Source organism: Carya illinoinensis, chromosome 7, assembly GCF_018687715.1.
Source record: "Carya illinoinensis cultivar Pawnee chromosome 7, C.illinoinensisPawnee_v1, whole genome shotgun sequence".
NCBI lineage: Eukaryota > Viridiplantae > Streptophyta > Magnoliopsida > Fagales > Juglandaceae > Carya > Carya illinoinensis.
This window is the reverse complement of record NC_056758.1, coordinates 20,223,850-20,235,572: the sequence shown is the minus strand read 5'-3', so window position 1 is coordinate 20,235,572 and position 11,723 is coordinate 20,223,850. Positions and strand designations below refer to the sequence as shown.

At 35.7% G+C, this 11,723-nt stretch overlaps 1 long non-coding RNA gene across 1 annotated transcript; it reads left to right on the top strand.

Moving 5' to 3' along the window:
* Positions 1-8,418: 8,418 nt before the first annotated feature.
* Positions 8,419-10,039, top strand: LOC122314787. The gene is made up of 3 exons (XR_006243872.1): positions 8,419-8,491; positions 8,955-8,990; positions 9,845-10,039. It is a non-coding gene; the product is annotated as an uncharacterized LOC122314787 (long non-coding RNA).
* Positions 10,040-11,723: the final 1,684 nt, after the last annotated feature.

Sequence of the window (11,723 nt, the reverse complement as noted above, 5' to 3'; positions counted from 1 at the left end):
ACCCTTGATTGGAGGTGGCTATGTGACATAAACTGGAGAATAGTGATGGGCATAGGACTACCTGCAGAAGCTGTGATGTATGGAGGTTGATGAGGTGGATTTCTCCTTCACATCAAGGCACTATTGGGTGTAGCCAAGGGCAATGGATGGCTTGCCATGTGGGGGAGGAAACCTCTTGAAGAAGCTTTGCCAAGGTGGCCAAATTCGTGGGCCTTGGTGGGCTTCAACCAAGTAGGCTTCAATTTGGGGTTTAAATGGGGTTTGGTTAGGGTTTGGGATGCAATCAAGCCCATATCCAAGGCTTTAAAGATTGGATAATGATGTCATAACAAGGATTTAATGAATTAATAGCATGTGAAAGTGATTTAATCAAGTGATTAAACATAATGCTAGAAATCGGATCAAAAGGGGTTTGAAGGCCAACTTTAGGGTTTGGGGAAACCGTTTAGGGTTTCAGTTTCAACCAAGTTTTAGGGGTTTCAATTGGATTCCAACCATTTAGGGTTTTAGTAAGGTTGAAACCCTCTTTGATCTGGCTCAATTTGGTTGATCAGATGAAAGAATAGTATTTTTCTTAGGTGACATGATCTCACACATTGATTTCCTTCAAAAATCCATCTAATGGTTCCTCATGGTACCAAGTATCTAATACTATTCATTATATGTGGCTAAGATCTTGCCAAGTGTTCAAAAAAAAACTTCTCCAACCTAATTTGGACATTCCACACTGTGATTTTGAAAACATTGCACTTGGTACGCTTATTAAGGTTACTATTCACTCAAAAAATACATAATAAACTTAGTACTGAAAAATCCTAAATATTATTATTAATCTATAGTGAAAATAATATACCGAAATTCAACCTTGAAGTGCCTCTAAAAATAAATTCATAGTTTCAAACAGGCGTTTCGTCCAAAATTATGAAAATGTGTTATTGCATCATAAAATTCTAAATAATCAACCGAGTCTAATAGCGTAGACCATAACGCATTCTAACACTTCTAACTACCTTGAATAATTAAAATCGCATTTCTGACACTATAATGAGTAATTAAAAATCATTGCTACAACACATTAAAAAACCCAAAATCTTTCATACTAGATGTTATGTAAGTAACAAGATTTGTAGTCTGATTATTGATGGGGAAGTTGCACCAATGTAGTTATATCAAAGGGAAAAATATCAGTAATATTGAGAATATCATAAACATAATACTTACTTAGAAGATCCATTTTATATGAATTATTAATAATTTTCTCAAGAATTTGAAAAAGTCCATCCATGCTACTCTTGTCATCAACATGTAAAGGCATTAAAGCTAAAAGAATAAGTGGATTAAAGCCATAATCAATTTTACAAGGTGAACAACTAGTATGAAATGAGAGGTTGAATTGCTTTTAAAGCCATAATCAATCATACAAGGTGAAAAATTAGTATGAAATGAAATGAGGGAACTCATTTAAATTTCACGAGGTCGAATCATTTTGAGAAGAGGGAGAATGATGGGCACCAAGGTGAAACAAGTTTTAAAGATCCTTTGCAAGTTCTAGACGGGGCAATCACAATATCGAGAGCTAAGAAGAGCAAGAAAGCAATGTAAGGATTGATGTAATCCATTTGAGACGAGTTTAGCAAGAGCCCAACATTCAAGATGGGCTAGAGATGAGAAGATCCAGTTTCCATCCATGTGATACATGTTATGGAAGATAAGACTTGGGCAACCTACTGTTATTGAAGGCCTTGGACTTGTTATTTTATTTAAAGGGCTTATTTTATTAGTCATAAGAATTAGTCTAGGATAATTGGGTTTGGGGATTTTTAGCTCATACATATGTTTTATGTTTTATGAACTAGGGTTTCAAGAGAAGTTTTTAAGGGTAGTTTAGGGATTGTTTTAATTTTCAGTTAGAGTTTGTTTTGGGAATGCCTTGTATTTTATGCAAGAGTATTTTGGGAAAGGATTTTATGTTAGCCTAGGGTTTTTTGGAGCTTTGAGTTACTATAGCCACAACACTATTCACAATTTATAAAATTTGATAAATTTTATTCATTGTGAGTTGAGTTTATCTTCTCTTGTTCTTGAATGAACTTATGAAATTATCAAAGGCAAATTACAACCTTTGTGGCATTCTTCCTTATAATTTAGGTTCTTGAGATAGATTCTTCAATGGGAATAGATTTTCATATAATTTAGGTTCTTGAAATGAGTTCCTCAAAATGTCTAGATTTTCCATTGGTTTGATTTTGGCTTTCTTGGACTAATTTTCAAATTAATTGTTCAGGAGATTCCAATCCTACAGGTTCATATCATTTACCTTCATGAACCTTGACCATATCCTCAAGATACTATAGAGCTGACCTTAGAGCATGTTGGGCAATCTCATAGCGATAACAAAATAGCCACCAAATTTGGCAATCCATGACATTACTCTCAATACAACTCTTTTGGGTCCAAATCTAGTCTTCCCCTTATTAATCTCAACAAAGCAAACACCATTTGCATCAAAACTTAATTAGAGCCATTATTAAATGCATTGTCCTAAATCACCAACTACACCAAAGGGCCACTTGTGCATCAGAGTTGAGATAAACCTCAACATCCTCCTGAAACCTAGTTTCTCTCCCTAGACCCTATATTTTTCCTACATGGATCACCTTCAAATACAAAAAACTATGCGACATCTAATATAATTGTTGATGATATATTTCGAACACCAACGTAACACCCCACCTAAAAAGCTCCTTGGGCCTGGACCTTATGAGCCTTGAGTTGCGCTATTTGAGAATTAGAACAATTTTGGATACTTGAATTGGAAAAAGGGCCATACACTTTGGGTTTAGTAGAATTATTAAAAGATTCTAATATAATATTGATTTTGAGAAAAATGAAAATTTTTGGAGCTTAATTGGTTTAGTAATTTTATTTTAGTGATTTTTTAATTTTGTGGTAACATGCCAAGAGACCAATGGAAGAATGATACATGGCATATTGAAGGGTTACCACATTAATGGGCTATAATTTTGATTAAATATTTGATGAAATTGGAGAAGTCCCAAAGAGTGGTTTACTAAGGGCCCATGTTTTTTTGGGTATAAAGGCTTAAAAGAAACACTAAGAATTTAGGCCATACTTGATAGAAATAAGACTTTAGGTCCCTAATGCACTAGGATGTGATGGGCTAAAGATAAGATGTTAAAAAGTTTTAGACCCAACTTGGGAGATATAAAGTTTTAAGCCTTTCTTGGAGGACACAAGAAAATAAGGCCAATGTAAAGGGCATAAAGCCATTGAGCCTAACTTAGTAAGAGTGAAGGCCTTAGGCCCAACTTGGAAGACATAAGATTTTAGGCATCACTTATTGCACACAAGACTATGGGCCTAACTTATTAGACCCAAAATATTAGGCCAAACTTAGTAAGCATAAGGCCATTACTTAGTAAGATTCAAGACTTTAGCCCAATTGAGGAAAAACCCAAAGATTAGAACCCAACCTAGTAGGCCTTTGAGGCCATAGATAGGCTCCACAAATCTGGACATAAGGTCCATATAATAACCCACTCCAAAGCCCACAACCAATACTTGAACAAATGGCCCAACAAAAGCCTAACCCATGAAGCCCAAAGCTTTATCTTTTATTTCATTCTTCCAATTGGAGCCCACATACATCATACCATTGGTTTCCCTTATACCCAAGATGAACCACATGCCCCTAGGGTTTGCTCCCAGCCATGGTTAAGCTTCTAACTTGAGTTAAGAAGCACTACTCGTCTTACACATGTATAGAAACCCACACCATGATTTTTGAATAGTTATCTTTAAATTATTTTTCTTCACATTTATGATGTGAAATTTTTAGATTTTATAATTGTTTTGAATTACTCTCAGAAAACTCTTGAACTTTAGAATTAACCCAACCCATGTCCATTGGAACCAAGCCTTGACAATGCCAACAAAAACCACCAATTGGCTCCTTTGAAGCCAACCATGTGCACTTCATCAAACCAGCCCCTAACCCCAGTCATTTCTACCATATTTTTAAATATAATTGCACCATTCATACCTCACCACATCACTAAAGGACCAGACCTAGCATTGGGTGAAATGGCTCCAAGAAACCAAACCAAAATCCAACCATTTCCTTAGGAAATCTAGTTGGAACCAAACCTAATTGCCTTTAGTCTCTTCAAAAATTTTCTGCACCTTCTTACCTCACTTTCCCATGCCACCTCCCTTTTCCTTTTGTACCTTGGAAGTGCTTACCCAATTATCTCCCCAAGGCAACCCAACCGATTGGCTTAGAGAGAGGCACTCACTTGAAATCACTTTGTTGAACCATCCCCCATTTCACCCCATTCTTTTTCTGCCCAAGCATGATCACTTGGCAGCCACTCCTGCCTCTCTTCCTCACCAGAAAGCCTTAAAATTATGGTCATAATGCCCCCAAATTAGACCAAGAGGATGGGACAAAAGAAGATAAAAGACCTGGACAACTTTGAAGGAAACCCAAAACTGTAGGCTATGGCTTGCTTGTATTGTGAATTTTTGTTTCAAAAATCTAAATTATGCAGCCCCTGCACCTACGCACGTATTCTAGATCTCTTCCATGATGAAATTATGACACTTTAGACCACTATTGAACTTAACCAAGTGATGTCACCCTTGGCATTTTGCACTCAAGCACTCCCACCTCTACCACTCACATTCACTTCCTTGGAGCCAAAACCAACATCTCCCTCCCCTCTTGAAACCTATAAATACCTCCTTCACTTCCTCATTTATCCACACCTCTATTCCAAGCCTTCTATTGAGTCTTGAGAGTATTTCTCCCCCTTAGTGAGCAATAGAGTGAAATTGAATGAAGTTCTTGAGAGTCTTGAGTGAAGTTGTTTTGGGAGCTCTAAGGGCCACGATTTCTGTAGGCGATCTTGCCCTATCTTTTGTTAAGTGTTATAATGACATGTTAGACTTTATTTTATCACATGGGAATGAGGTTTTGATTGATTTTAGTTAAGGTTTACCATGCTAATGTCAAACCGGGACATATTTGATGTTTTGATGAAATAAATTACTTTGGGTCAAATTTTTAGCCATGACATGACTTGATATGAGTTTATATGATTCACTAATGTCTTGTAATGAATTATAAAGGTTTACTTTTGAGGTTGAAAGCATGCCACAATAGGATTTAATTCTATCTTGTGTTGATCATCTAGCATGCATCGGTTTTGATTAGTTTATGCCTAACTTATGGAGTTTTGATTATTTTACCTAAGCTTGAATAATATGCATTTAGAAAATATTGTAATTGGGATAAAAATGTAAATGCATGATTTAACTAAGTTTTGAAACATCTTTGGGTAAGGAAAGCTAGAAACATCATGCATATGCTTAATGGATAGTTTAGTGAGAATTAAGATCCTGAAGCCATGTTTAAGTGTTGGGATGAACTTGTATGACCTGAGGCCTAATTTTTAATTATCCCTAAGGTTATAACTACTATTGGCACTTGAATGAATTGGAGTACACATGCATCCATAGTGGTTGAATAGTTGAAATCACGTCTAGGCCTTAATGAAATGCATGCCACTGCTTGAGAGTGATTAGCATGGTTGCACTTTGATTTTTGAAATTCTAAGGTCATATTTCATAGTTGCACTTTGATTTTCAAAATTCTAAGGTCATATATGGATGTAGAACATAGATATTTGTGGTTTGTAAAGTTTTGTAAATTTTGGGGCACAATTGCAAATAGTGAAAATTTAGGGCCTTAGTGAAGTTTTGCTAAGTATAGGTCTTGAACCCTTTTGATTATGAACATCTTCCTTATAAAATTCCTAACTTAGAACAACTCTTATTATAGCCACACCAATTTTCTAAGCACCCAACAAGTTTGTAAGTTAGCCTATAATTTATTTTTAGATAATTTATTTATGATTCTTTTATAAATGCCACATTTATATTATAAATGCCATTTTAGCATGAAATGTTATATGCTACATTGAGTATTTGATTACTTGCTTACATGACATGTGAAATTTTCACCATTTTCAGCATATTGAATATAAATGTCATTTTTACATGAAAGCTTGCTATATATGCATATGTTATGAAATACATTTTTCAAGCAAATCATGAAAATGAATTTTTTCACAACTCCAATGCTTAGGATGGAGAATTATCCTAGTGAAACTCCTTTGTCCACTCTAAAGTGAATAAAAATGGAGTGGTAACCCCTGTATTGACAAAGAACAGTCAACAAGTTTTGAATGGATTCTTCTTAAAGAAAGCCAGAGCGAAGCCATATATGGCACCTAATGTTGGTAGGTGCATATGTTATGATGAAATGTTATGATGATGATATGCTATGATACCAATGCATTGAGAATGATGTGTGCATACAAAGACGTAATGTCAACATGAATTGTGCTACGGTTATCGACATGTGCTCATAGTGCATATGGGAAACCGTGTTGCTACCATACGTATGTTAATGATAGCTTTAATAACGATGAAATGTTATGTTTTTTTAAAAATAAGTATGAAATGTTCTCTTTCGAAATATCATGTTTATGTTTTTTGAAATGAAAATGTAAAAAAAATTCTCTGAAAGAAATGTGCATTAAAGCTTTCTGAGAAATATTGTGGAACATGGATGCGAGATAAATACAAATTTCTTTTCTACATATCATTGCATGCATCTCATGTTTATCATTAATCATGAATATCTTATCTTTGTACAAGTTGATTGTTTAACTTACTGAGATTTCAAATAAATCTCACCCTTGTGGAACCCCCTATCACTCCTCCTGGAATGATAGAAGTTGTGTCAGGACCAATAGAGGACAAACAGGATGGACCACTGGATACAAATGGTTGAAGAGGAGCTGGACCTTGAGTGAAGACTAAATATAATTTTGATGCTAATAAGCATTGACTCTTCATACTTTAGAGCATATGAAAGAGTTGATTTAACTATGGAACTTGGATTAAGTATTTTGTATTAAGGAAATGCTATCCTTACGTTTGAACTTATGGTTCTTAATATTATTAGGATGTTTAATTCATTCTAGCATAAATTTTTATAAGTCACCTATTTTTCGATGTGATTATTGCATACTGCTAGTTGCATACTAGGATTCATTTCATATTAACTATCATGAATAGGGGTATGTAATCTTCTGTTGCATGTGCTGACACTCCAAGTCTTCGTTCCATCCTAAGCGAAGGTTAGGGACATCATAGGGTGGTATAAGAGCAATTTGTTTCTGGGTAAACCTACATGTCCTTAGGAATGATATGCCAAAATGTAAGGTTGAATCTTTAGTTTGAATAGGCTTGAATCTTGAAGTTGGAGCTTGATCTGATACATGTGCATCTCAAGAGGTAAGAATTAAAGCAAGATGGCAAGTGGAAGACAAGAAAGGAACACTGAAGGTTCTAACACCCCTACAGAACAGGATTGCCCATTGGATGGAGGCCATGACTTGGTGTACTCAATTCGTCAAATGACAGAAACAATGAAGCAACAACCAAAAATTATACTTAGGAAGAACCAACATCAGTAGCAGCACCAGGTAGAAAGGCAAGAAAGTGCTGAGATTAGGGGCTGCACATATGAGAAATTCCTGATATACAGATATCCCAACTTCCTAGCAATGGAAGGATCCCAAATAGCCAATAAATGGCTACTAGATCTCAAAAGCACTTTTGAGATCAACAATTGTACTGAAGAGCAAAAGTACAGTACTGTAATACCCTAATCTTACTATGTGAGTTTTTACGTCATTTTATTTTATTCCTTAAGTTAAATATGTTCATGTAAAGATTTTTATTATTTTATTTAGATGGGTGTGTTTTTACTTTTATGTGGGTTGTTAAAATAAATTAAGTACATGATTTTAAGGCCTTATAGTATTTTCTCCTTAAATCCTAAAATTTTATGATTTATGAAAGAGAACAAATGATTCCCACCATTGGATTGGTAATTGGAATAGTTATCTTCCTAAATCTAATCCTAACCCTCCATTTCCTTAAGCTTTTAATGGCCAAAATTTAACTAAGCCTTTTTCTCTTATAAACCATTGGTCTACACCTAATAGATGAAGGATTTTCCTCTTCAAACCCATTGGTCTACACATAATAGATGAAGGATTTTCTCTTCAAACCCATCGGTCTACACCTAATAGATGAAGGATTTTCTCTTCAAACCCATCGGTCTACACCTAATAGATGAAAGATTTTCTCTTCAAACCCATCGGTCTACACCTAATAGATGAAGGATTTTCCTCTTCAAACCCATCGGTCTACACCTAACAAAGGAACCCCTTCAAACCCATCGGTCTACACCTAACAAATGAAGAACAAGTCTTCTTCATCTCTCTTTCCATGTTAGCCAACGCCACTTCCCTCTTTAAGAAATCAAACTCCTCTCATTTTCTTCAAGCTTTGGACCTTCACTTCACCTCTTGAAAGAATTTAGGAGCATAAGGTAAATTGTTTAATGTGATTTAATGTGATTTTGGAAGCTAACTAAATTGTTTAGTTTATGTTTTGATGTTATGTTGTATATATCTACATATATGCTCTGTTTTAAGGGATTAAGTATTTATATGGGGATGTTTTGATGTTATGTTTTGTATATCTACATATATGCTCTGTTTTAAGGGATTAATTATATATATAAGGTTGTTTTAATGTTCTGTTTTGTGTATATATATAATTATGTTCTGTTTTAAGTGATTAAATGCATATATGGAGTTGTTTTGATGTTATCTTAACTAAATTAACTATTTTCTTATGTTACTCTTGTAAGGATTTGTCGAGAGGGTAGTTAATTAAGGTAACATTAAGGGTAGAAAACGATGTTAGATTTTTAATATTTTAGCCATCGTTAAAAGGGGATCTAAAGGATCTTGGATGAGTTTTAACACACTTGTTATTTTTTGGATTAGGATTTTTTGAAGTTAAAGGGATTGCAGCGGATCGAGGTAAGTAGCTATGACCATGCGCCCACGTCAAGTTCTCTTGTGGAAGAATATTTCTCTATCTCTTTCTAAACGTTCCTCTAATTAAAGAATAAATGAGTTTATATTATGTACAAGCCTTTCTTGGTAGCCCCTGTTAAGTATCCTATTGATTATAATTGATTGTATGTATATATGGTAATGCATGCATGTAGTCCCTAAGTCATGAAATTTTTATACATGCTTCTTGAAATAAATAAGATTTTATTTATATGTAAGCACGACATAAAATGCTATTTTTCCAAAATAAAAGCATATTCATCAGACTAAGGAAGATATTGAAAATGTTGATTTCAAAGAAAGAAAAGGAATGAATTAATGTATGAAAATATGTAATGGCCATATGAAAGGAAATGATATCAAAGAAATGGGCAGATTGCAATGCCGGGTAAGTAGTATTGGTAGTGCACCCAGTGCTGCTCCCTGACAAAAAGGGGTTCCTAACCTGTGGCCACGGGTGGAATCCAGGTCCAATAGGACCGCTAACCCCAACACACGGGGCGTAATAGTGTGTTGGCCACAAGAAAGTGAAAGATTAAATGAAGTGTATGCATGAAGATATGATATATAAGTATGTATGAAAATAAGAAATAAAGATTTTGCATGAAAGTATGAAGTGAGTATATGCATGATAGTAAGAAGTAAGTGTATGCATGATGTTATAAAGAAAGTATATGTATGGAAGTATTGTCAGAATTAGTATTGGTTTATGAATGCATGTTTTCAAAAGAAAGTACTATATGCTTATTAAGTTAACAGCATGGTGTACTACTTACTGAGTATTAGACTCACTTTGTGTTTATGTTTTAAACGTCCAGGTACAGATGAATCTACTGAGGAGCTGAGTATTCCTGAGAAGGGAGGGGCCGATGTTTAGTAGTCCTTTGGTAGTTTGGTTTCTTTTTATGAAAATATATGTTTCTTATGTTTTAATACTGGATCCCACACGGGGATGTTTTATTGAGTTAACTTCTAGACAAGATACATTCGGGTATAAAGTATATAGTGGGGTAATGGAAACCCCTCCTGCTTTAAGTTAGTTTCCTTTTGTAAAGACTGAAGGGACTGAGTCCCTTTTTGTTTAAAGTAGTTATGTTAAATAAATGGATGACGGACTCTGAGAGTCCTTTGTAAAGGAATGTAAATGTATGTCTATTAGATGTTTCTTTCAGTTAGAAATTAGAATTTATGCGTGATGCATTCGAATCGTCTCGCATTATCTTTTAAAACAAAAAATTTAATAAAATAATAATAATAATACTAATAACAATATGGGAATTCATATATAAATAAATTTACTGTTATAATAGGAAAAAGAATAGGTACGGGATCACGGTCTCCCTCTTGATAGGGTGGGGTTGTGACAAATCTTGGTATCAGAGCAAAGGTTAAGAAGTCCTGTAGACTTTAGGGGTAAACTAGGCTAAGGCCCTCTCTCTAAAGTATGCCAAGCTTCGTAGCAGGTTCAAATGGTATTTCTTATTGCATGATATGAATTTTGTAAAGAGATTTCAAGTTATGTATGCTACTTTGTATGAGTTTTTGCTAATGCTATTGTTATCCATGTTCTAGTATGGCAACGCAACACAATAACTATAAACGTCGAGGGCGGCCCAGTGTCCATAATCCTGAAGATCAACAAGAATCTCCTAGAGATTCAGAAAACCTTGTGGATGCGGCAACTCGCCTTATAGAGGCTTTCACTAGTGGGCAAACCGCCATGCAAGTACAAGTCCCACATCTGACTGCTTTTGATCGCTTCTGCAAATAGCATCCTCCATTGTTTGATGGCAAGGGTGCAGAATTAGATGCAAGTAATTGGTTAGAGCGCTTGGAGAAAATTTTCAGTGTAATCACCTGTACCGAGGAACAAAAGGTAGAATTTGCAGCATATAACTTGGCTGATGTGGCCAATGGGTGGTGGAAGGCCACTCACGGATTTATTTAGCAGGAATTGGGTGAAGCTACCCCTATATCATGGAATAAATTTAAAGAGGCATTTAATGACCAGTTCTTTCCTGTATCCATTCGAGAGGCCAAGGCCCGAGAGTTTGCTGACTTGAAACAAGGGACAATGACAGTGAGACAGTATGCATCAAAATTTGTGGAGTTGTCGAGATTTGCCCCACAGTTGGTCCACACCGAGGCACTGAAGGCCGAGAAGTTTGAGCGAGGCCTAAACCCCAGAATTATGGACTCGCTTCTTGCATTGAAAATTAGAAAGTTCGCAGACTTGGAAGATAGAGCAGTGATACTTGAGGAGAATTTACGAGTCCGGGCAGGGGAATTCAATCAAAGGAAGAGGCCATTGTATGCCATGGAGCAAAATAAGGGCAAGAGGCCTATGTACAGCCCGATGCCCAAGCCAATCCAAGTGGTCAAACCTGCCCAACGTGGTACAACATCGCCTCACCCCGCATGCCAAAACTGTGGCGAACGTCATGCCGGGAAGTGCCTTATGGGGACTAACATCTGCTTTAAATGTGGTAAGATAGGTCATTTGGCACGAGAGTGTACAATGCTTGTGGCCCCTAATACTCAAGTGCAGAATCAAGGGCAGAAGAATCCAGCATCGGCTCGAGTTTTCGCATTAACACTTGATGATGTTGATACTTCTCCTAATGTGGTAACAGGTATCCTTCCCCTGTTTTCGCATACTATTTGATTCTGGTGCTACGCATTCATTTATATCCCGTA